The 26,344-nt window shown below is 40.8% G+C and overlaps 1 protein-coding gene across 7 annotated transcripts in view; it reads left to right on the top strand.

Annotated features, from left to right (window-relative positions):
- Positions 1–20,893: 20,893 nt before the first annotated feature.
- LOC121302914 (HMG box transcription factor BBX) overlaps positions 20,894–26,344 on the top strand; it is a 36,245-nt gene continuing 30,794 nt past the window's right edge. For 3 of the 7 annotated variants that reach the window (XM_041233258.1, XM_041233257.1, XM_041233253.1), the window contains exons 1-2: positions 20,894–21,001; positions 23,081–23,154. The gene's annotated coding sequence lies outside the window, so the exon portion shown is untranslated. Of the gene's footprint in view, positions 21,002–21,195; positions 21,681–23,080; positions 23,155–26,344 lie in introns of those variants that run through there. The other 4 variants (XM_041233254.1, XM_041233260.1, XM_041233259.1 and 1 more) reach the window with 4 other exon arrangements.

Raw genomic sequence — 26,344 nt, 5'->3', positions numbered from 1 at the left:
TATCACCAATCTTAACCAGATTGTTAGCAATGATAGACCCATAGCTTCCTGTAGATGTTTTGGGTTGCATCTGGCTATGATCTGATTAACTTGTTTTTTTTACAAAAATGATTATGAGGACCCTCTACACTGATGGTTTTTTGCCAATCAGTTCGCTTGGTTTGTCCAAACCATGTCATAAATGTGCACATGGTAGATGAGTAACTGCAGAATACATGCAAAGCCACTGGGACAGCAGGGCACTTGCTTCATGTTTCTTGAATAAGGATGAGAATGAGGTCAAAGCTCCATTTCCCAGCTGTTCTGCATGTGTTCTGACACTTGGAGGGTCGTGTGTTTAATATTCTGTTACAATACCACACATTTGGACTGTAGAACATGTTGTAATGCATTTTGTTTACTCAACTATACTTGTGGTTTTCCAACTATGCAGGACCCAGCTCAAGACAGTTTACTCCTTAAAGTCATTTGAATCCCTGCAGTGACTGGCACAGCTAGAGTGGCAGCACCCATGGTCAGGACTTCCGAGTGCCAGGGACAGCCGCTAATTAAAAGCTGTTGAGTGGGATCAGCTGTGAATTTTTCTGAAGGCATCAGCCATACACCCACATCTCGTGAGAGCTGAGGGCCATTTTTCTTTCTTTTTTTTTTTTTTTTTAAATAACACAAATAAGAAATAAACTGTGGTAGCTCACTGAAAGGATCTTTGGACTTGTATAATCTAACCAGTCTTCATTTGCTGAACTGTGCATTCATTACAGCAACCTCATTATTTTCTGTTCTGTTCTATGGTGACAATCAAACTTTTTTTTCCCACTTTTTGGGGTCCTCATTCAGGGTCTTCATTCATATTTGATCAAACATTTCATCATATGTGTTTTAAATACACATTTTCAACAAAGGTTCTAGTGCAGTATAATATTCAGGATGTGCCCTTTTATGTTCTCGAGTTTGGTTTCATCTCACCACACCAGTCAAGAAGCAGAGGGGGTGTATGCTTTTATACGCCCCGAGAAATATCCAAAAAAGAGGGATTCACAAACAGCTGCATTACAGAGTTGACAGGAGTGAACACTTTTATCAGTAGAACCAGTTTATAGTAGAAATGTGAATTCCTTATTTCCTGCTTTCTGAGAAGAACCGTCTTGTTAAAACTACCATAATCACATGATTTAGAACAATGTAAAATTGTCATTTCTTAACTGCAGAGAGTTGGAAAAAGCTATTAAATTAGGATACATTACTGTTGATTGGAGCCAGCAAGTTGCAGTGACAGTAACGCTTCAGTTTAATTAGGGTTTAATACATTACTAAACCATATAGTCCCTTTACATGTGTTGAGCAGCCCATTACTGCTTCCAGGCGCAGAAATGCATCTCGATTAATTAAATTATGCTGAATCTGATCCATTAACCTGTTCTGGGATTTAATATTCCAAATGCAGCAGTGTCCGAGGCATTAGAAGTGATGCTGAATGTATTATGTCACCATTTACATCAGCCGCATCAAAGGCTGTTAAAGGTGCTGTAGTACATCATTCAAGTTATCAGTGTAATGAAGCTGGGTGAGATTGGAGTGCAACTATTCAGCAACCAGCTCATCTCTCAACACAGTGGCTGCTTTGCCCAACAGTCTGGAAAACCACTGCAGGCTTTTGTAGTGCATTGTAACAAGCAACAGATGTGCTACAGTGACCTAAATCACAGAAACCTGCAACGCTGGCCCTGCGTATGTGCACCTAGATAGCAGGGCACGCAGTGACCAGTCAGTGTATAATAGTGGTGACCTATTGCATATTATAATATACTGCAAATAGAGACTTTAACTACTTCTACAGTGTATCATTCATCAATTAATGACATATTTAATTGGTAAGTGTCACCTCTGTCTCCTATGGACACTTTTGATCAGTCTTAGGTTTACGTCAAAATTATGGTAGTTACTCTGCCACATGTGTCTCTGACATGTCAACATGTTACAAAGTTTAAACAGTGGTACTCAATTTTGGCCCTTGACATCCAGTCCAGTCCAGGTTTTTACTGCAAGCAGGTTCTGGAATAGTTCAGTGAACCTGCTAAGAGGCAATTAACAGCTTAGAATAAAATCTCGAAAGCCAGAATTGAGTACCAGTGGATCACATTATATAAACGTGTTAAAGAATGTGTGAAAGTAAATCACCACTGCCACCTTGTGGTTCGAGCTGATATTGCACTGATTTCACGCTGTTGTACTTGATCACTGTATGTCCAGGTTGCAGTGATTAAAAAAAAAAAAAATCTGTAAAAGCATCCTTTTATAATTCAGTAGCATGCAGTTAGCTAAACTACAAATTACAATAACAGATTGCAGTGCGTGGGTGCTTTGCTCAGGCAACAAGATATGACACCTCTTTGTTCTCCAGAAAAGTTTGCAAGCCTGGCATTGGAAAATCACGTTTGTCCACGTTAATAACAATCTAAATTCTAATTGTGTTCCCACTTCTTCCTTTTGGCGTGCTGAGCTGTGTATTCAATCAAATGTACAGCAGCCTCGTTATTTCTCTGTTTTGTATGGATACATTCAAGCACAGTTTCCAGAGATTCCTTTACTATGACCCATGGGAGAGATCCATTAAAAAAACACAGCGCCTGTGTTATTTCCCTGTTTTATTGCAACAATAAACCTTCAAAAATATTTCTTAAAAACAATATTTCTTAATGGTATTCTGGCTTGAACGACTCTTCCAATTTTACAAGAATCCCTGGTGACTTTGCACAGCACATGAATGAATGTATTCCACAGACAGTAGACCAATGAACCCCGCTGTAACAGCAGGGCAGACAGTGGTAATTGCAGGTTAAACAACAGGGACCACAAACAAAGCCTGCCTGCTGTCCAGAATCTGAGGAAGGGCTGCAGGGTGATGACACAACTGGACAAAAGGTCACAGGTTAAGAAAATGTGTTGCGGTTAATTGGGTAATTTTATTAATTTAAAATTCCTGGGAAATGTCATGCTTTTTTGGCAGGGGGGTGGCAAATGACTCAATTGCAGTGTTATAAAAAGCCTGGTCAGTTTGCTGAAAGGAATGAGAGGCTTGGTTTGAATGCCTGGAATCTGAACAATTGTATAAATGCTATGTGAAGGCTGCTGTGCTGGTCCTTGTGCAGGAAATCTTAAAGGTGGCAAACAAGCATAGCGAGGGAATGAGCTGTGCTCTCTGTGTGGGGCGGTCACTTTGTTTAAACCAAGCTATATTCATGTTTGTCTTATGTGACAGGGCAGAGGCCAGGCGCACTGGGGAAGGTGTTTTGGGGCTGCTTTTACACAGTCACATGTTTAATTGTTTTACTGATTCATTGTTTTATCAGAATCACCTGGCACTAATTTAATGAGGGACACCTGTGTGGTAATTGGATAGTTTCTTATGCTGTCTGTGTGGGACAGACCTGATATCAGGTATTGTGATCCTGGTTACTGGTAAACAGTTTAGCCGTCCGGTTACAATTTAAGAACTTATTAAACTTTACTTAAGACTCCTAGAAGGAGTTAGGCTTTTGTTTAGGGTTTTTATGAATAAATATAAAGGTCTGCTTTGTTTTTGAAAACTATCTACATTCCAGTGTTCATTTACACTAGAAGACTGTGAATGGTCCTGGAGTGTGTCAAAGCTTAGTGTTTTGCACTATTTTTTCAGTTTGCTAAATTACCTATGTTGCTGTAATAATATCCAGCTTGATTTTGAATGTCTTTAATAGTATCTAGCTAATAGTGTGCCAAACCAGCATTTCAGCCCGGACCCCCCAACACCCCCCCCCCCCCCAAGTCTCCAGAGTCTCTCTGCTCCTGTCACACCAGCCTCAATATTGTTTCCACTGCAGTTAGTGTTGTTTTGCTGCAACATTATCGACTCATAGCAGCACCATAGGCACCAGAAAACAAAAGTGTGAAAGAAACTCATTTTAGTGGCATGATCCTTCCTGGGTTTTTACTAGATTTATACCACCACAAAGGTTTTATTCCTCGTTAAAACCAGCATAGATAATGCAGGAGCATGACAAGTAAAACTGATGGAATCAACAACACCAAACTCAACTGCAGTTTTAATAACATCACCAAACTCAACCGGGGTCTTACCAACATCACCAAACTCAATCGGGGTCTTATCAACATCACCAAACTCAACCGGGGTCTTATCAACATCACCAAACTCAACCGGGGTCTTATCAACATCACCAAACTCAACCGGGGTCTTATCAACATCACCAAACTCAACCGGGGTCTTATCAACATCACCAAACTCAACCGGGGTCTTATCAACATCACCAAACTCAACCGGGGTCTTATCAACATCACCAAACTCAACCGGGGTCTTATCAACATCACCAAACTCAACCGGGGTCTTATCAACATCACCAAACTCAACTGCAGTCTTCCTGCCTCTCCAACCTGGCTGAGCAAACAAAGGCTGCTCATGTAGTTTTAGGGCATCATATCCTCAATGGGGAAAAGTTCTGTCCACCTCAATGCAATTTCCAGCGAGAAAAAAGCAGTGCCACAGTGCTGACATTATGATAAATGTGAGTGGCTGCTAATTTTGGGAGAGGTTGAGACACACATTTATGTGCAATAGGATTTTAAACAGATTGTCTAAACCAACCTAACTGCAAATCCATTAGCAGGGCCAATCCCCTTCACAGACATATACTGGGCTGTGTATGCTTTTTTAATGAATGTCCTTAAAACAGGCTGATGTTACTTTCATAGCCAGACGCTGTCTTCTCCTCACCTACTCCCTCCATATTCAAACCAGTGCTATTTGACACAGCAGCCATCTGTGTCATTCACCGCATCATCCATCTCCCCTGATGACATGTTCTACTGTCTATTCGACAACTGGAGGCAGAGCAATCTAATAGAGCATTGTTAAATGAATTAGATCATTGATGCCAACATGATCAATTCATGACAATATCATCCAATCACCACATGTGTACCGGCTCCTTTCCTGTTGATTTCATTAGTACCTTATCCGGTTAGGGATCCGAGCAGGGCGTTATTCATGTGTGGAGGCAGCCCCCCCTGATATCTACGGACCTGAGCCACAAGATCAAAAGGATTTCTCCTCACTGTGGCCACAGCCAGATTAAAACGGGCTCTGATGTAAAAGGTTAGTGTGTAACAGAAGCATGATAATCCACTGCACCATGTAGTGCTGTTAATCCACAGAACGTGTAGAGCAGTAATCTACTGCAAATCTGAACTGGTCGTGTTGGCTCAAGAGACCCTTGTGCTTGTCAAAGAGCTGGTTTAAAAGTCAAGTGAATGCTGTCTACACTCTTCAATAAAAACTGCTGAAAGACACATCAAACCAAGGCTGTGAAATTCAAAATGCACTTTAGGTTTTCACAGAAAAAGAGGTCCTGTCATTTTCCTAACTGATTAACAGACAGGTTATGATCGACCACAAGCAATGCATTAAGAACACTTTACTATTCATTAGGAAAAAAAAAATCAAAAACTGACTCTAAAATAGAACTGAAAACATGCATGTTATTCTACATCTTTATAAACTTTATTATTACAAAATAAGATGTCATCTGACATTTCTTCTCACAAAGACGAATGGAAGAGCTTTAGTTTGTGGGTAGTGAGCTACATGAGGCTTCAAAAAAGAGAACCAGGGTGATTGACAACTTAATGATTGTTTAACTGAGGCTTGCAAAATAAAAGCCGTGCCGATCAATAATTGATTCATCAATTCACTGTTGCCTCTCTAATTAACTCTTATTTTTATTAAAGCTAACAATTTTAAAAAGGCAAACTATGAAAGAATGGAACAGAGACTAACAGAAGTAGATTGGAGTAAACTAGAGAAAACATCCACAGAAAAAGGATGGATGTTTTTCAAAAATGTAGTACTAGAGGCGCAAAACAATTACATCCCAAAAGTAGACAAATCAACATCTAAAACAAATTGGCCAAAATTGTTTAATAGATTAATTTAAAAAAAATATTCAGAGAAAAAAAGACAATTTACAGAGCATTTAAAAGGGACAAAGAACAAAGTACACAGAAAGAGTGCAAACTTCAAACGCAAGTCAAAAAGTAAGTTAGAAATGCCAAGAGAGAGATAGAAATGAACATTGCCAAAAGGGCTAAAACCAATTCCAAAAAGTTTTTCCAATATTATAACAGCAAAAGAACCTTCAAAGAGGAAGAAAATGTCTAAGAGATACAAATGGCAAAATCATTGATGAAGAGAAAAAATAGCAACTATATTAAATGATTACGTTTTAGTTTTTACAAAGGAGGATACGGACAACATGCCCCACATGTTGACCTGTCCCTATCCAGTTTTAAATAACTTTAGCATAACAGAGGCAGAAGTGTAAAGGGACTAGGAGCTCATAAAATAAACAAATCCCCTGGGCCGGGGATGAGATCCTCCCAACAGTACTCAAGGAAATGAAAGAAGTTATTTACAAACCGCTAACCAAGATCATGCAGCAGTCTCTTGAGACAGGGGTTGTACCGACAGACTGGAAAATTGCAAACATAATACCAATCCACAAAAAGGGAGACAAAACCAAACCAGGTAACTACAGACCGGTAAGCCTGATTTCTATTATATGTAAACTTATGGAAACTATAATAAAAATCAAAATGGAAAATGACCTATATGGTAACAGTATCCTAGGAGACAGTCAGCATGGTTTTAGGAAAGAGAGATCCTGTCTAACTAACCTGCTTGATTTTTGTGGATGTAACATCAACAATGGATGATTGCAGAAAGCTTTTAACAAAGTTCTGCATAAAAGATTCATTCTCAAACTGAGCGCAGTAGGGATTCAAGGAAATGCATGCACATGGATTAGGGAGTGGTTAACAAGTAGAAAACAGAAAGTACTGATTAGAGGAGAAACCTCAAAATGGAGCGAGGTAACCAGTGGAGTACCACAGGGATCAGTATTAGGTCCTCTGCTCTTCCTACTCTACATTAATAACTTAGATTCTGGTATAGTAAGCAAACTTGTTAAATTTACAGACACAAAAAAAGCAGGAGTGGCAAACACCGTTGCAGCAGCAAAGGTCATTCAAAATGATCTAGACAGCATTCAAAACTGGACAGACACATGGCATGACATTTAATAGAGAAAAGTGTAAGGTACTGCATGCAAGCAATAGAAATGTGCATTATAAAAAACATATGGGAGATACTGAAATTGAAGAAGGAATCTATGAAAAAGATGTAGGAGTTTATGTTGATGCCTTCATCTAGACCAGGGGTCTCCAACCCTGGTCCTGGAGAGCTACGGTGGCTGCTGGTTTTCGTTTCAACCAATCTCTCAGTTACTTAATTGGACCAATTGTTGGCTTGATTAGTCAGGATTAACAGGTGTTCCAGATCTTTAGCCTAAGATGATGTAAAGACATCTCTAAAACTTGCTGGATAGGGGCTCTCCAGGACCAGGGTTGGAGACCCCTGCTCTAGACATGTGGGGAAGCTATAAAAAAGGCCAACAAGATGCTCAGATATAAGAACATAAAAACATACTGTAAGAACATAAGAAAATTTACAAACGAGAGGAGTAATGTTGTTGAAGCAGACATCCTGGGAACCTGTTTGATGAGGTTTTGGGATCAATAAGCTACTAACAACCAAACAAGCAAGAAGGGCTAAATGGCCTTGTGGCAGAGCACAGCTCTGCTCTTTAGAAATTGGCAGGGATGGGGTTAAATTCCCCTACCTGCCTTGGTTCATTGTGTTCAGGTGGCTGGGGTTGATTAGATGATTAGTTTAATTAACGATCAATCAGCGCCCAGCCACCTGACATAAAAGGAGGCCTCTGCTTTTCATTTGGGAAGAGGGAGCTGAGGAAGCAGGTTGGTGGGTTTTTGGTGTGTGATTTTTTTGAACTTTGATAAATCCAGTGAGGGCATTGCCCAGCCTGGACATTATTATTTTTGTTAGTTTTGCTTTTAGTCTTTCTTTTTGTGTTTAAATTGCTTTGTTTTGGCCCTTGTGCCCTTTTTTTGTGTATTTATAATAAAATAATAATTTTTTTTGAACTACAGACTGTCTCTGGGCCTCTATCCACTCGCCAGCCTGTCACAGGCCTCCTCTCGTTTGTAACCAGCAGGTTCCCTGGTTCAAATCCCAGCTCAGCCACTGACTCATTGTGTGACCTTGAGCAAGTTGGGTGAGTCGTTGTTGTAAGCGACTCTGCAGTTCATGCATAGTTCGATACTGGATATTTGGTATATTTCAATTTTGGGGTAGTGCAGGAAATGTGTTTAATGAGGCCAGTACAGCACTGACGTGTGCGTGCGTGCGTGGGTGTGTGTGTGTACGTGTGCAGCAGCACTTTCTCCTCCTCTGAAACAGTGAGCTTGTTAAATAACTGCAATTGGAACCTCGAAACAAACTCACTGTTTTGGGAGACAGCAATTACCAGCACACACCCCTTAGGACATTTTTATATTTGCCTCATTCCAGAAATCCAGGCTTGCTAAGAGGTAACATATGCTGGGGACTTTCTTTAAGCATGCCGAATATGAGTACAGAAAAAGGGTTAAAAAGTACACATAAAATGAGTAAATAAACATACATATAATGTAGCTTCAGAGGGTATGGCATATTCATTTAACCTTGCATTCCATCTTGTCTTACCACAGATTGTTTTAAGCACTAATATTATTTTGCCTAGTCGTAACATGGCTGAACTGAAAGAGATGGGAGTAGTTTTATAGAAGATTGGAACCAGGATGGAAAGGGGGGGGGGGAGCGGATTTCTTTTGCATTCTGTATTTAATTAGATTTTTTTATTTTTTTTACACACTGCATAATATCCATGGTTACCTGCTTAAATTAGCTTTAATTGATAAAAATGTTTGTTAATTGATTAAGTTAATGAAACAAGTGTTTCTGGTAAACAACACATTATTGAAATAAACAAACAAATGCTGCCTTACCCAGCAGTCTATCGTTGTCTCGAAATAATTCCCTCATTAAGTCATCAATAGAATTGAACATACATTGTTCTTTTGCTCCCCCTACTGGATAGAATCAGTCATCAGTACTCAGTTGACATTAAAAATAGTAATGAAGAGAATGGTAAGGGTTGGATTATAACTGTTAATATGAATAAGTGTTGACCAAAGACTTATGTACTTATATAATATACTTGTGGGTGGTGTGGGATGGGGTGGGTGTGTTGCCCATTTTCTAAGCCCAATCACATTGCCTTGTAATGAACCACATCCCTGGTGGGCGGAGATTGGACCGTACTGGAAAACCCAGCTGAGTGCTATTGCTTTTTTTTTTTTTATTCGGACAATTGAAACAAAAATAACTACTGTGTGCTTTACAAACAAACAGTGTTTTAAAAAAACAAAACCCCACCTTATTCTTAACCAAATACCTTCACAGCTTCCACGCATGCATGGGATGTTAATCACAGAACCACAAATCACCAAAATGTTATAACAAGTTAAAGGCTGTGTCTCAAATAGCGCTGGTCCCCCCCAAAAAACATCTTAAGCAAAACGTTACAAGGAGTGTTTTTAACCCTAACAAGTCACCGATAGAAAACCGGTTCGGGTAAACCTTGGATATCACCCCTTTACAGCTCCAAAGCCCACTAAATACAGGAAGAGGAGCTGGCAGGAATGCCTTTGCCTGCAGAAAGCATTTCTCAAAGTGCTGTTATTGTACAATGCCTGGGCACTGCATTCAATACGTGCCACATGTGCTGCTCTGTGCAGTGTGCCTCCTGTAGAACATGTTCTGTTGCTCTCCTAGTCTGCTGTTCACTTCAGTCCTGCAGCTCAAACCACTGTAGGCAGCTTTAGTATTCAGTGAACAGAGTGCACAGATTCAGTTGTGTGTGTAGATTTTTACCAGTACTCTCCACTGTCACTTTAACTGCTTCATGCTCATGAGATATGAACAGGACTTCAGGCAGCTCAATGCCTGAAGGAGCTATGAAGAGTTTCTGGTAAAGAGGGCCTGCACTAGTGTACCACCTGTGAAACTGTTCCTTCTTTGGAGAAGATATATCTGTTGTTCCTTATCAACTTGGTTTTGTTGTGTAGGTAGGAGCCACACTCGCAGATGGCAAATTAGATTTTACAGAGAAAGCACTTCACTTTGAATCATCACTGTGGCTTGAGGGAATCCATGTGCCACCCTTTTGCATAGTAAATGGTCCTGAAATGTAAAAAAATCATATAAAATGGATTGTTATGATTCCCGATACAACTTTAGGGAGTTGGCAGTCTACAATGTGTGCCTTTGAGATCATGTGGCTTCAAATCACATTCTATTAAATTTATGATGTTTGCGGTCAATCTGAGTGGTTCTTATGATCTCAGGCTGGGGATGAAACTCCCTTTGAATGGGATATAGTGTAGTGGGGGCAGTACTACGTCCATATGAATGTCAAACTTCATAAATCTTTAGCAGGTATTAATGTATTTTAGTCCAGGTTATTGAGAACATCAGATTCTCAGGATATATGGAGGTGGCTGCCTGTCTGACTGTTCATGTGTCCGTCTGTCACACTTAAATTGTTGATTATATCTGAAGAATTGCTTATCAAACAGTTGAAATATGCCATGCTGATCAACACTAATCATGCAGAACAACAGTCTGTGTGCAGGTCGCGGCATAAACACAGTAAACAGCATGTGTTGCTTAAAACGGTGTCAGTGTTTAGGGAAGTGGATAAGTATGCAGACTACAGGACACTCTAAGTGCCGTGACAGCAAAAACCAAACCGAAATGGAGGACGCCATCTATACCTTTGATGAGCACACCTAGCTGTCGATGTAGCTATCTTGAACAAGGCAATGCTGCAGTAAGCCAGGGCTGCAGCTGTCCAAGGGGCAACCTGCAGGGATGCTTAATGCTTAATGTTTTTGTTTAAAATAAAAATTAGGTAAATCATGTCAAAGCAGCTGTTAATAAGCAGCTTTGAAAAAATGTAGATTGTAAATTTCACTTCAACTTCTTATCTGAGCTGTAAGGGGACCTTTGGGCCTTTGAAGGCCACAGCTGTGGCTCTTTAGTTAGCTCATGTGGCTCACCTCTTTTATAAGCAACAGCGCCCTCTATGGCCTGTTGCTTAGCCTGCATTGAGCAGACAAGTGACATTATCACCTCCAAGCATAGAAAAGCATGGAGGACGTCAGGGTTATTGTGCAGCTTCACCATAGTAAACTTTGATGAGTGAACACCGAAAAAAGCTCCCCATCTATTTCACAGTACATTTAGACATTGCCCTTGCAAACCTGGCAAACAGTGTTTATGTGTGAAGGCAAAATAGGAATATATTGTAGGCCCTGAGCAGTAGAGTGGAAAAAAGGCAGGGAAAAGCTAAGAAACGGAACTAAAGTGTAGGTCTGGATCAGAATACCAGTACCAGGGCTACACACAGTGCACTGAAGAAGTGTCCTCAATGCAATGGCAGTGTCCTCTGTGTGCAGCCGGAGGAGGGAGAGCCTAGAGCATGTGTTGCTTTCTCTACCAACTGTGTACATGATTAGGGAAGTGGATGAGCATGCAGGCTACTGGACTGCAATTGCTGTAATGCTCCTAATAACATCCAGCACCCCAGTAACAGCCTGGACTGGAGATTCAGCACATGCCCCCCCACACACGCATATCTATGCATGGGACCATGCTTGTTTTTAATGTGGAACGTTAACGTGAAGTTATCATAAGGGTTTACACTTGCAAAAGCTGAATTTCAGAAGCAAAGTGGTTTTAGAAATGGTGCAACTGTAATTTATGCCCCCACTGCAACCATGGCAACTGCAAGTTAGTAAATGGAACATCTCTGCAAAGGAGACCAATGTTAAGAGCTGCACATCCAACGATCTCAGTGTTACTAGGATTTCAATACACAAACACCCACAGAGCTAGGCTGTGTCTTCAACACTAATCAGCCACCCCTGCAGCACTAAACTACACAAACACAGAGCGACTTCACTGTCAACACAACCAGACTACCAACAAACAGTTATACCAGACTCAATCAGAAAGAATACCACATGAAATATATACAGTACACACAACGTAGCTCACTTCCCCAATATGAGCTAAACAAAGGCTAAACAGCCAACAAATGAAAAGTACCGTGCTTCGAAACCCAGCCCGATAATAATATGAGAAACTAGGAAACTTTCCCTGTGTAGTGGAGAGAGAGCTGCTGCCCAGGCTTGAGGTGCACTCAGTGCGCTCGCCAGTGTTAACAAAGCTCGTGTAGAAATTGAGTCAATGCAGGGCTGTGTAAATCGGTCTGGTTGCTAGGGCCTGGTACAGTACGAAGTGAAAGGTTGCAGTGAGGGTCAGGGGCAATGCATTTGACTGCTGTGTTTCATCTAATCCAACAGTGGGTTTCACAGCCGAAGCGTTTCTGTTCTTCACTGGGTTTGTTGCAAACTGCTGCTGCTTCCAGTTCAATTCAAAATAAATCATGCACCTCTGAGCCATGTGGCTTGGCAGGAGGGCAGGGTCAGCTATTTGGATTATGTTTTGAACACCAGTCTCGACCACATGCCGGCGATGTTACTGAGTCTTTACCTCTAACACCGCAGAGGCTTGTATACTCACTGTGTGATGATGCTAATCACTGGCACATTTTGCGGGGGGGTCCTCCTAATAGAGGGGCTGCATCCTGTTTTGTGCCTAATTATTTAAGCTCAGTTTTTCTCCAAAAATATTAACTATTACTAAAATGGATGGACTTGCATCTCAATCTGAGCTATCATAACCCTTAGGTTGTTACTAAACTGCTCCCCATCCATTACTATGATTAGCTACGATTAAACCCTCACAGAAGCACCATTAATATCGTGACCACTGATTATCCCCAGTGTGTGTGTGTATATTATCTCATGCAAAGGCACCTGGATATAAAGGGGATATAAACTGCTTTTAGATGGTGCCTTGAGTGATCATTATAAAATGGTCTGGCTGTAATCCAACCCAACCTGATATAATAAGTCCCTGGAATTATTGATCTGACAGTGGCGTCCAATCAGGATCAACTGTTTATACTGTAGCTGGTGGAGCCAGAGATCTGAAAAAGGGGGTGTTTATTTCTTATATGAAAGCAGTGTGCCCAGACATGTATTCTACTAGCACACTTACAGGCCAAGTTACCTGCTCCCAAAGCCCACAGCGTGTAGCTCCCCGGCTCACTGAACGGAAGCTGGTGTGTCTTTTTCAGTGTTGAGTGTTTCTGTGATTTGGGCCACAGTAGCCCTGAACAAAGTAAATTAATTTGCACTTTCCTTCCAATTTGGTGGGCCAGTAAAACAAGGAAAACATGTATGTTTGTATGGAAGTCCTGACTCAATTAGCAGGGAATTAAAAACAAAAAACAAAACCAAAAAAATCCACATGGAATGTGGTCAGATTAAACTGGAATGTGCGATTGCCAATTTAACCTGGCTGCAGACATAAAAAGCACAGGTTGACTGAGTTAGGCAGTTCATGGGTGGGGGTGAGGGGGGGGGGGACTTGTAAAGAGAGGGTTCTAGCTGGTGTCCTCTTGTAGAGCTTCTGTTTGATTTTTGTTTTGTAGTTTATTTGTTATAAGTAAAAGTGTGCAACCCTGTGTTTGTGTGACTCCTGCTTGCCTGTCTGTCTGTCCTGTCACAGTTGCGTAGACCTGTAGGCTCTTGTGACTGCTTTCTGGATGGGGTTTCCTGCAAACGTTGCCTTTCCAGCAACTCTCGGATGACTGTCTCGCCGGACACATTGGTCAATGTAGACACCGCGTCAAAGAATCAGCTGGTTGAACTGGCACCTGCTATCGTTTCCCTTGTGAAGTCACTGAGAACCTTCTGCTGGTAAAGAATTGTTCCTGAACAACTGCACACAACTCTGACAGCTTTCAACATACCCGTAGGTCTTGTAGAGCACATGGCATGTCGCTTAATGGCACAATGCCCATGTATTTCAGACTAGGGGATTTTCTCATTGCATTCTCTAATGTTTTGACCAGTCAGTGCATCTCTAGATTTCTTAACAAGCACATTTGATCTTTTTTTCAGACTATTATATCTTGGGACGCAAGGAAGACATGATGTATTTTTCAGAGATTAATCACCAGTCATGTTTCAGATAAATGCACTGCCCCGAATGTACAAACCTTTAATATAAGGAGACTGTGTGGTAAGAAAAGGGCTTGTGACCAGGAGGTCCCTGGTTCAAATCCGGCTCACTCACTGACTCTGAGCAAGTCACTTAACCGCCTTGCGCTCTGTCTTTCGGGTAAGAAGCTGTTGCGAGTGACTCTGCAGCTGATTCATAGCTCACACACCCTAGTCTCTGTAAGTTGTCTTGGATAAAGGCGTCTGCTAAATAAACAAATATAAAGGAAATTTATTCAAAACCCTCTTGGACAGAAACAGTAGAAATCGTGGCCTTGAAAGGGACCCAGAGGATAGGCATGGCTTCTATGGAAATTGCTTACTTGGTCCCAAGCACGTGAGAGCCCAGCTCTGTAACATGATTAGCACAGTAACTGCAGCTGACAAAATGCATTTTTGTCTGCAATGACACATCCGTTATCTAGGCCTCAAATATGCAGTTTTGAAAGTAAGACATGGTTTTAGCAGACATGTATTTTCATTTTAAAACATAAGATCTGGTACGACTCTAGGGTAAAGAAACCTCTGTCTGTAGGTCTTGCTCTTCCTGGGTTATTAAAATGGAGAGTGAAATTGTCCCCACCCCCTTCACTGGCTTCTTTCCTGTCAATAACCAGTCACCTGCTTCCCCTACTGACTGACATGCTTTCAGCCAGTAGCACGCTTATACCCGGAAGACAGTGCTGGGGTGTAACGACAGCTGAGAGTTTCCTGAGAATAAGGCATAGAAATGGCGTACTTTCTTTAACCTAAATTGATAAAAACATCTTTATATCACTGCCATTCAAATCAATACACAAAACCTATTACTCTCTTAGGGTTTGTTACTGAAAGAAATAAACTTAATAAGCGCACTTGTTTTTAGAGGCATTGGTTGCCATGGAAAAGCATTATCTGATAGCATGGCTTGCAAATCTTTAAGCAGGTGTCGTAGCCGATATCACTTGTTTCTTTCTGAACTGAGCATGTGAGACCTATATAGCACATGGGAGTGCACAACAGGTAGGTTATGGAATTGTTTTGTAGCAATTTAAAATAGGTTGAATGGGCTGCTTCTGTGGAGAAAATGCGAGTGCATTGGTTTATGCCATTACTGGAGCGTGATGGTGGTCCCTGTGTGAGCTACCCCATTACATACGAACACTGGCTTGAAAGAACCTCCCGGTATGTTGAGAAGTCTAAACCCATTTCCCTGTAAACCAAGCTGTATCTGAGCACAGGAAAGCCCAGTACATTTACTCACCAATCATTAAATGTGTGCCATTTTTAATAGGTCTTCTAAAGAATGCTAGGCATGGTTTTTCCTACATCTGACCAGCTTTACCAACATTATAACTGGTTCCTCTTTTCCTGAGCTAAAAAAAATATATATATTTGAAATGCAGCTCTGTAGATAAACAGCTGCATCTGGGTACTTTACTATACTGTAGGTTAGGTGTAGGGTTGTCACCTGTCCCTGTTTTCCCTGGATCATTCTGGTTTTGAGGAAGGTGTCCCAGCATTTCAATACATCTTCCCGGGACACTAAAAGATCCTGGTTTTTAATCTTATCCCGTTTTTAATCATACACTTCCGCACCCATGTAGCTAAGATCACTACAGCAACACCGCAATGCCAGTCTCATAAATTGCGCACAACTTAGATAAATCAAGACACAATACCACTGCAATAGACGAACAATATGGATGACTGCAGGATTTCTAGAGAGTTGAATCTTTTAACTGCCGCCCTTCCGTTCAGATGCCCTGTTTTTTTGTACCTCAGAGGTGGAAATCCTAATCAGATGGTATGTTTGCAGCTGTACCATTGGAGAAGTACAACACATGAAGTCATTGGGCACAAGAAACCAGGAGAAACTTTTCCTCTACAGTATACCGTCTTTGAGATATCTGCATATTCCAAATTGAATCATAAAGTAAAAGCAAAGAACCAAATTATCTTTAATAGAAGAAAAGAGGTAGGAAATGTTACAACAATAGCTTGTTTTTCACTTTTAAACGGGGCACATTAAAATGTAAAGCTTCTGGTGCATTTTTCTGTTAATGATAAAAAAATAAATAAAACGTAATTTCACGTAGTTTTCCCTTACTCTGAGTAAAGCCTGATTAGACCATTTTTAGTGTGTGTGTGTGTATGTATGTATGTATGTATATATATATATATATATATATATATATATATATATATATATATATATATATATATATATATATATATATATATATATTGTAAATGTACCTTAAATCAGTTAAATAAAAATAATAAGATCCAAACCATTCATAAAAAAAAAAATAAAATACCTGACCTGATAATATCATGAGGAGTAAAAGCATTAGAAGCTGAAATCCTCTTTTTACCCACAGAGAAGGCGCAGCACATTCAGTAACAATGTGAGCTTCCCTCTCACTGCTTTCCACCCTGGAACTGTGCCTCCACAACCCAGCCCTGCACAGGGCCTTCCCTCTCACTGCTTTCCATCCTGGAACTGCACCTCCACAACCCAGCCTTGCACAGGGCCTTCCCTCTCACTGCTTTCCATCCTGGAACTGTGCTTCCACAACCCAGCCCTGCACAGGGCCTTCCCTCTCACTGCTTTCCACCCTGGAACTGCACCTCCACAACCCTGTCCTGCACAGGGCCTTCCCTCTCACTACTTTCCACCCTGGAACTGCACCTCCACAACCCTGCCCTGCACAGGGCCTTCCCTCTCATTGCTTTCCATCCTGGAACTGTGCATTCACAACCCCGCCCTGCACAGGGCCTTCCCTCTCACTGCTTTCCACCCTGGAACTGCACCTCCACAACCCTGTCCTGCACAGGGCCTTCCCTCTCACTACTTTCCACCCTGGAACTGCACCTCCACAACCCTGCCCTGCACAGGTCCTTCCCTCTCACTACTTTCCATCCTGGAACTGTGCCTTCACAACTCCGCCCTGCACAGGGCCTTCCCTCTCACTGCTTTCCACCCTGGAACTGTGCTTCCACAACCCAGCCCTGCACAGGGCCTTCCCTCTCGCTGCTTTCCACCCTGGAACTGCACCTCCACAACTCTGCCCTGCACAGGGCCTTCCCTCTCACTGCTTTCCACCCTGGAACTGCACCTCCACAACTCTGCCCTGCACAGGGCCTTCCCTCTCACTGCTTTCCACCCTGGAACTGCACCTCCACAACCCTGCCCTGCACAGGGCCTTCCCTCTCACTGCTTTCCACCCTGGAACTGCGCCTCCACAACCCTACCCTGCACAGGGCCTTCCCTCTCACTGCTTTCCGCCCTGGAACTGCGCCTCCACAACCCTGCCCTGCACAGGGCCTTCCCTCTCACTGCTTTCCGCCCTGGAACTGCGCCTCCACAACCCTGCCCTGCACAGGGCCTTCCCTCTCACTGCTTTCCATCCTGGAACTGCACCTCCACAACCCTGCACTGCACAGGGCCTTCCCTCTCACTGCTTTCCACCCTGGAACTGTGCTTCCACAACCCTGCCCTGCACAGGGCCTTCCCTCTCACTGCTTTCCATCCTGGAACTGCACCTCCACAACCCAGCCCTCCACAGGGCCCACAGTCACCGGGTAGAAAGAGGGGCTCAACCTGTTTGACACACTTCCTAAAAAGTTGTTATTTCTTTTTATGATGTGGACACTTGGCCTATAGGAACTGAACTTAGGCCAACCAACAGCCAACTGGATTAAAAAACATGTCTTAATTATCTACTACATGCTAAAAGGCCTTGAGTGTACAGGCATTCAGCATGGGTTGTGTATGAAATTGACAAGTACTGTATATACATGACTGTATATACTTTAAATTAGTAATGTGAAAATGTTTGTGACTATATACACAGCGGTGCCCTTAAGTACTGTCACCCTCTATTGATTTTGTTGAAATGTTTTAACAGTGGAGTGAAAACATCACGACTCCTGAGTCATAACCCAAACTACCCCCTGTTCTCAATCCAATCAAGTATTGCTGGATCAATCTGAAGCAGGGGGTGAAAAGTTTTGAGACACTGAAACAGATTGGTTGAGAAGAGTAGCAAAGATATATATGGCCAAGAGTTTTGCATCCACCTATAGAATTAACTAATTTAGCTTCATAAAGTCGAATGAAACCTGCTGAATAATGTTATGTCAACACACTGAATTACACACCGCTTTGTAGTTTTCCATATACTTAATGAAAAAGTAGTTGTTTTTTTAATGTCTCAATCGTAAGTGATACAAAACTTTTGGCCAGAGCTGTACATACAGTCCTGTAGGAGTCATTGCATATGGAAAAAAATAAGAATGTGGTAATAGACAAGTTCAATTCTGCAAATATACCCTATGGTGCGTCCATTAAAGATTAAACCACTTCCATAGTAAATGTTCAATATTTCGCCTTCACCTGCAGGAAACATTCTCATTTTATAGTCCGTTGTCCTTTCAGATACATTGAAATGGGCGTCAGAACTTATGATCAAGTTCATTTCTGTTTTGGACAACATTCAGACTAAATGACTGAGTATCTGAAAAAGTGATAAAGCACAATAGTGCATACTGCACTGTGCAATGAGAATGTGAGAATTCAATATCAAATATATCAGTGAACACGGTAACCAATGCAATACCTGCAGCAAAAAAAAAAAAAAAAATGCATTTGTTGTATCAATACTTCTGTTGTGTTTCAATGCATTTGTTGTATCAATACTTCTGTTGTGTTTCAATGCATTTTTTGCCAGTGTCTTTGTGAACTCTTGATAAAGACAGCTCCACTATTGTCATCATTTGTGCTCAATCCCTTCACAATGATACTACATGGGGTTGACTGCATTGCTTGGAGTGTTGCTGGGGGCTTCAGACAGGAAACAATAGAAGAAACACAGTGTGGCGGGAAAGTGTAATACTGTATTACATTAAAAATAATAAAACTAACACAGACACTTAACATCTAAGGACGACAGTGTGGTGGGAAAGTGTAATACTGTATTACATTAAAAAAAATAAAACTAACACAGACACTTAACATCTGAAATCAAACAAAACTTATGAATATGTCTTGCCTGTTTTATAAGAATCTTATAATAAAAGTTACATGCATCTCCTCCAGTCTGCCACCCAGCAGCACGTTCCACAGTCGTGGGCCATGGCAAGAAAAAGCTGTCAGACCAGCAGGCTTCAAACTGCATGGCACCAACATTGTTAAACAGGACGGGAATCCTGTGCCAGCCACAGGCTGACCATGACTAAAACCTGATAGAACATGTCTGGGAGTAAGGGCGGGATTCGAGAGGTGAAAAACCTTCTTGTTTGCAACAGCTAAAAGTACAGTAGCACTTGGTCACTTTGATTTGGTGACAAAAACATGCCTTAGCTCATCGAAGAATGCCGTTTGTTAAGAAGCCGGTTCCTGTGAAAACGGTAAATTCTGCTCTTTGACTCTTTAAAACTAGAAAAGTGGCTCAGGTCTACTCTGCAAAAAAAAAAAAAAAAAAAAAAAAATGACTTATACTATAGAAATACATACAGTACAGCAGCATTCAGTGGCTGTACTTGTATAACCACGATTTTGTGCATGTGTGTTATTTTTAATCTGAGACTTTTAAAGCACAGCTCTCTGTAAAAGATTCACTGCTGTTGACAGAACAGGTAAAATAAAAGATAAGAAAAAGTCAGCTTGGAATGTGTGTTTTTCATTACAGCCGCTCTAACCTTTCGAACCCCTGAAATCTCAGGATAGAGTAAAGGTATACTGATGTTGTATATTGTAGTAACTGTGCATTATGAATGAATGAATGAATAAATTCAGAAATCAAATGCTACAGCATTGTTATGGCAGAGCATTGTGTGTGCTTGTATGGTTAAAGTGATGTTAAAGGCACTTTATGTTATCAGGTTATCTCAAAACCACTGCACACCAGTTGCTACCAGTTTGAAAAAAATGTTTGACAGCACAGACATAACTAGACTTACAGGGGTAAATCGTTCACAATGAAATTGTAGCAAGAGTAATCTGACCATTTAGATTGGCTAGTGTTTTGCCCTACAACGCCCTTGATAATATTAGGTAATAATAATTAAACTACAGTTATGCAAAAACATAATGCCATGTGTTTGCACTTTGACCTTCAATGACATAGAATCAATGTTTAAGAACACCAAAAAATATGCTGAAGAATTATATGAAGCTCCTAGAACGTTATAGTCTGAAAAGAACCCCAGGCATTATTATTATTATTATTATTATTATTATTATTATTATTATTATTATTATTATTATATTTTTGTAAGTTTGTAAAGGGCAGTTGATAACAAACATCCTTTACATAACAGTATGGACAAAATGTGGATGTTTGTATATTTATTTGGTCTTAAATCACACAAACGTTAATTAGAAAAGGGCAGTCTGTGACATGTGTGTGCAAGTAACAGACAGAAAGCTTGTGTTTTTTGTTTAGTTTTTCTTTCGTGTTTTGTGTGCTTCGTCGTTTATTAGGCGGGTGCGTGATAATGCCACGTCCAGATTACATTAGGCATAGTTTCCATTTAGTTGGATTAACATTTCGCCCTCACTTCCCCTACCTGGTCCTTTGTGCAGTATATGTCCAGACAGCATTATGAAGATGTAATAATAATCTATCTGTCTCTCCCAACGTTTCTCCAGTAAAGGTGTTCGCTGTGTGGCTGTTTCAGCCTGTCTCTCAGGCTGCGGCCCAATCAGAGGCAGCCTTACTTGAAAAAATATATATTTTCAGTCAGTGCATGTACAGTACAGTGTATGTTGCAAAATTGTACCGACACATACAGAGAGAAAGAGGGAGATCGGTTTATTGACGCTTGTCTCTTCACTTTAACATAATAACACCGGCTGGCCACTAAGGGGGTAAGTACGACTTGCACACTTTTCCCGTTCCACTTCATTTTCAAAACACTTTTTCCCCCAATCCCTTACTTGCCGTATACATACAGGAAGCTCGTATACTTACTGCCTAATACAGTACCAGTCGTATAGAGTACCGTCAGTGTGCGAGAGACGGGCTCATACGCCAAACGCAGCATTCTGTGCTGTGTGTGTGTCTCGCCTTTCTCGGTGACAAATTTCCAGCGACTTTTTTTTTTCTTTCTTTCTTTTTGCATAAATAAAAAGTTTGCACAAGAGAGATATGCTCTCTATATAGGCCAGAAGCTGAATGGTTACATTGGTAGGCCAGTCAGTATCAGGCTGAGTGTGGAAACATCCACACTTGACTAGTGCCGTGGAGTCGAGAGAAAAGACTTGGTGGAGAGGGCAGGAAAACGAAAGTACTGCAACATCAAAAAGATAAATTGCAATTGAACACTGAACAAGTGCCTTAAATACAACAAGCAAGGTTAATTTAGTTGTGGGAGTTGATATTTGTAGTGTTGCCGTTTATGCGGAAGGCAGAATTGCAAAAATAAGTGTTCAGAGCACGGTTGTGTTATTCTGTACCAGTGCAGAACTGTTATGATGTGTCAATAAGTTTAAAGGTGGACGGAGCCTGGAATGAGAAGGCCTTGGTGTTTTATGCCGTGTTTCAGAGGTAAGTTGTGATGTTTAGTGGTCGTCATGACAGAAAACTTGGCGCTAATCTATCCCGGAATAAGATCCGAGTGGCTTTTTTAACGAGAGCACTCGGTCATCCGTAGCAGAAATTGAAATTATTGCACCGATCTGACTGTAGGGAACCGAGTGTGTGCCGCTCCTCGGTGTTATAACAATTATCGCTAGGCAAACTGTATGTAATCAATTAAAATCTCGTTAGATTGCAACACTGATCATCCCTGCGTTTGAATCAAATCTGTAGTTATGTGGTTAAACAGACGATGCAAAAAGCCTGAGACAACATGTACGACATAGACGAGAGAGAGAGAGAGAGAGAGAGAGAGAGAGATGTTTGCTTTCCTCACTGTGCGAAACGGTATGATCACTTCCCTTCTCTCAATATTTTACTGTTTTGTAACTAAATATTAGAAAACGGCGTCAAGTAGTCCCGAATTATCAAATTACAAAAAAGTTTGTGGGCGAATGGTGATGTGATGTGTCGGTTCACAAAGTGGCTCATGGGGTTTGAAACCATTGCATGTCCTGCTAATGACACGTTCGGTAGAGCCGCTCGCATCAGGGTACTTTTTGTTTATTCCATCTAACAGATCGGAGGCGGAGATCGGGCAAAATTCACGCATTTTTTGGAAGATACGGACTTATAAACCTTAGTTTAAGTAATGAAAGGTGTCGAATCGTCAGGCTGAAAATCACTGTTAATGAACGTGTTTTGCGGAGTTTTGAGTGGAGTGAGATTTGTACTTCATTTTTCCCTGAAGCAAGATGGACTCTCGCTCGCTCGTCTGTCTTGTCAGACCCGAGATCGACATTTTGCACTGAGATGCAAACTTGAGCCTGGTCAGGCATAGATTATTACGGCACAACAACATTATTAACATTCGCTGAAGGCCGACTTTTGCACCAGGACTCTTAATACATGCTCTACGGTATATATTTTTTTTCACTGCCTCGGTGTTATTGAGAACTGATCACCACCGGTTTGCAGCAGAAAGTCGGGCTTACCTGAAAACTGCAACTACGTTGCAGTTACAGGAACTCGGTTTTACTTGTCCTGCGATGCTTGTTTTCCACAGCGATCGATAGATGCAAAGTTACGAAATGTTTTTTAATTTTAGTCATGGTTGCTGAAAAGGTAACATTAGTGAACTTCATATGCTTTGGTACGTAATAAAATGCCCCGCTGCTTGTTGGCAGTTTCTTAACGCATGCATGTATTGTGCACACGTAAGAAAGTTCCCTTTAGATCGTATTTGGTTTGGTAGAAGTGCTCCCACCTTTATAATCGACGTGTTAGATGTTATTTCGAGTTTTGTCCAGCGTCTTAAAACTGTAAAATTATTGTACAGTACTGAGGAGACAGTGTTTTATATTTTATAGGTCACCATCACATGACAGCTGAGTGACAGCTTCATCATCTTCATCTATCAGATATTTCCATTTTCTGTGCATAAGTAAGTACACTTACTGTTCATTTATCAGTACCCGGTGTTTTTATTTTATTTTAATATTTCAGTAGTTGTTTGTCTTTTTTTTTTTTTTAGTTAATAGTATGTGTCACTGGTATTGTATTACTATCATTGTTTTCAGTTTGTCGCAGGCAGAAAGTACAAAACTTGGTATATGCTTTTCCAGTGGCCAATAAGCTCTTCTTTTATATATATATATATATATATATATATATATATATATATATATATATATATATATATATGTGTGTGTGTGTGTATGTGTATATATATATATATATATATATATATATATATATATATATATATATATATATATATATGATGTATGTATGTCCAGGGCGTGTTTTCTTGCATGTAAAGTCACAGTTAATTTCAAGATGGGCAGAAAGTAGTTGTATTTGACACAAGCTCCTTTTGGTCTTTTCACAGTATAGTTTAAGGTCGTAAGAAGTCAAATCGCAGAGCACAGAGGCAATGCGCCTAAACTGTAGCTGCCAAGTCTTCAGATACTGCACAGGTTGCAGATATGTAGCTCTTTAGAATTGACATAGGGGGTTGATGCAGTATTGCTACGTGCAATGAAATGAAAAAAACCAACAAGAACGTGTGGTACAAGAGTTTTACATTGGGGTGGCGCAACAGTCTTTGGGACTCCTCTGTTCTTCCGTTAGTGAAGCACAGCGCCAGAAGACTCTTCTTTTCTACTCCATGCAAGAAAGCCACAAAAGTTTTCAAGTGCTTTGAGGCTTTTTAAAAATAAAAAGTCTCATTTCCATCACAGCGTTAGTGAGGTTGGCCTCTGTCCCCCTGTTATGAAAGAGTTTGTGTCACATTGACTGACTTCTTAATCAAAATATTCATTGAATACTGCAGCATATGTTGACATGTAACCTGTATTTAATAGAGTGTACTGTTGATTACAATGTGGGTTTATAATTTTGCTAACAGGCTAGTAATAAGATCAGACGACAGAAACCTAAATAAAACCCCATTACAACCTGTCATGCTAGTCCCTATACATCACCATTACAGAACCTGACCATTGCATTGCATCCTGACATTAGACTATGGTGAGCCATTCATCCTTGCCTTTCATAGAGGGCAAAGGTTTGACCTAGGATCAAAACTTGTTACAGTTACATCTCCTGTGCAAAGCCGAACACATTCAGTACCAGTGTGCACCAAATTATCAGATATTTCTGAGGAATGAAAATCCTAGTTATGTCTGCCTATCCAGAACAATTTACACCAGGAGCCTTTTATTAATAAGTCCTTGCATTGCCGTGTTCACTTTGTTATGAGGCATTTAGCAATACCAGGCTTAAGACTGTTTCAGAAAGGTAGGTAGGGTTGAACGCTGGCAGATGCATTTTTGTCCAAGTGTAGAGGCATTGTGCTAGGGCACCTGTTACAGCATAGTCCCACAGCCAAGGGCCACTGATGCTCACACTGCCCAAAGCTGACTGCAGATCTGTAAGGCAGGGTTGTACTGTAATTAAGTTCCCATTTTAAACCAGTAAGGCGCAAATGGACTATTCCTTGGAGATGCCCGTGGCAGTGCAGTTTGTAGTGTGTGAGTGTTTAGAGGCGCGCTTACAAATCTAATATGCAATAGCCTGCAAGTTTACAAAGTATGCATTGTTGTGCCACTGCACTTTTGTTGGGTATTTCTGTAATAGTCAGTTCTGAGATGACTTGACAAGTAACATAGGATAACTGTTTATTTATTTTTGTCCTGATCTGAATGTACAAGCTTTGACTTTCAGCGCATGACGACCATTTTAGCGTGGGGATTTCACATAACAAAATGTACCGCATGTTTTCCTTTTTAGGTTTTGTTGAGCTATTTGCTAATAAAAAAACATTTATTTTGTAAGAGGACAGGAGAGGAGCTTGACTTTCTCTTGTTTTTGTCTGCGCTCATGTGACACATCTGTTTGGTTTTGCAGTGAAAAGTAAAACAAAGTCTTCCAGGTGCCCATGTCTGAAAGCCATTAAAAGCTGATGGTGCAGTGTGAGTAGTAGCACCAAGCAAACACATCCCATGCTGTTACACACAGTTAACCGAATAACAATAAAGGATGATGTCACAGCTGCAAACGCTATTATTTTTGGTGTTAAGACATATGAAAAGATTTCATGGCAAATAAGCTCTGTGGGTACTGAACAACTAAAAATAAAACCAAAACAACACATACAGAGTGAAAGAAAGAAAGAAAAACAAGCTAATAATGGCGTTTGTTAGTGGTGAAAGTGGGGAAGGGGAAGGTACGGTTTTCTGTTTTAGGCTTTGTTATTACAGTGGAAACCTCTTAAGTTTGTGCAACTTTATTTTGGTCACATGAAACAAATCGTTCGATACAAGCGGTAGGTTTTGATTTACAGTATGCAGTTGATTCTGTAGCCAGTGATTGTTTTAAGTGGTTTTCACTGTAGTTCTCAATATTATTGCTGTGGGTCGTCTTGTGCTGTATTTGTAGCCAAGGTACTGACACGGTGCTTTATGGGTTTGGAGTAGTATATACCCACAGTAAAACTAGAGCTGTTCATTTTAGTATAATTACAGTGCACCCTTGTGTTGTCATGGTCCGATAACTCACATATTGAGGTGCTTTCCTATTAAACAATGATGACGGTACATTGTGCACGCACAGTACTTTGCTGTGTGAGGAATCTCAACTGATTCGCTGCCCTTCATAGTTCATGTTATTGTTTGAAGTCGGATAGTGCAATAATGAAGGAGTATTGTATTGGCTTAGGGTTGAACAGGTGACTGCAATAGGAAAGGTGATGGAGGCTCATTGTAGGTCTTTGATTGGTGCTGGGGTGTTATAGGTGCTGCAGTTATTAGGATCTTGGCAGATTTATAGGATGAGGTTACAGTGAATTCCTGCTTCATTATCCTACAGCAAGCAGGGGACTCTGAGGTGTATTGGTGAAAGGTATCCTATTATTACCAGTAATTGTAAATTGTAGTTATTTAAATGTGGTGGCTACGATTCCAAGTTACTTTCTATTTATAATACCACACTGTTCCATATGGAATTCTAGTCCTTACTACTGCACCTGCATTTTAACACAAATTCACGAGAAAGAGTTATCCTTCTGATCAGTTTAATATCTGGACAACATCAGTCCACATTTGAAAATGCATCCAACATCTAATACCTGG

The sequence above is a fragment of the Polyodon spathula genome, chromosome 30, assembly GCF_017654505.1.
Source record: "Polyodon spathula isolate WHYD16114869_AA chromosome 30, ASM1765450v1, whole genome shotgun sequence".
NCBI classification, from domain to species: domain Eukaryota; kingdom Metazoa; phylum Chordata; class Actinopteri; order Acipenseriformes; family Polyodontidae; genus Polyodon; species Polyodon spathula.
The sequence above is the reverse complement of the archived record's forward strand: the minus strand, read 5'-3'. Positions and strand labels throughout refer to the sequence as shown.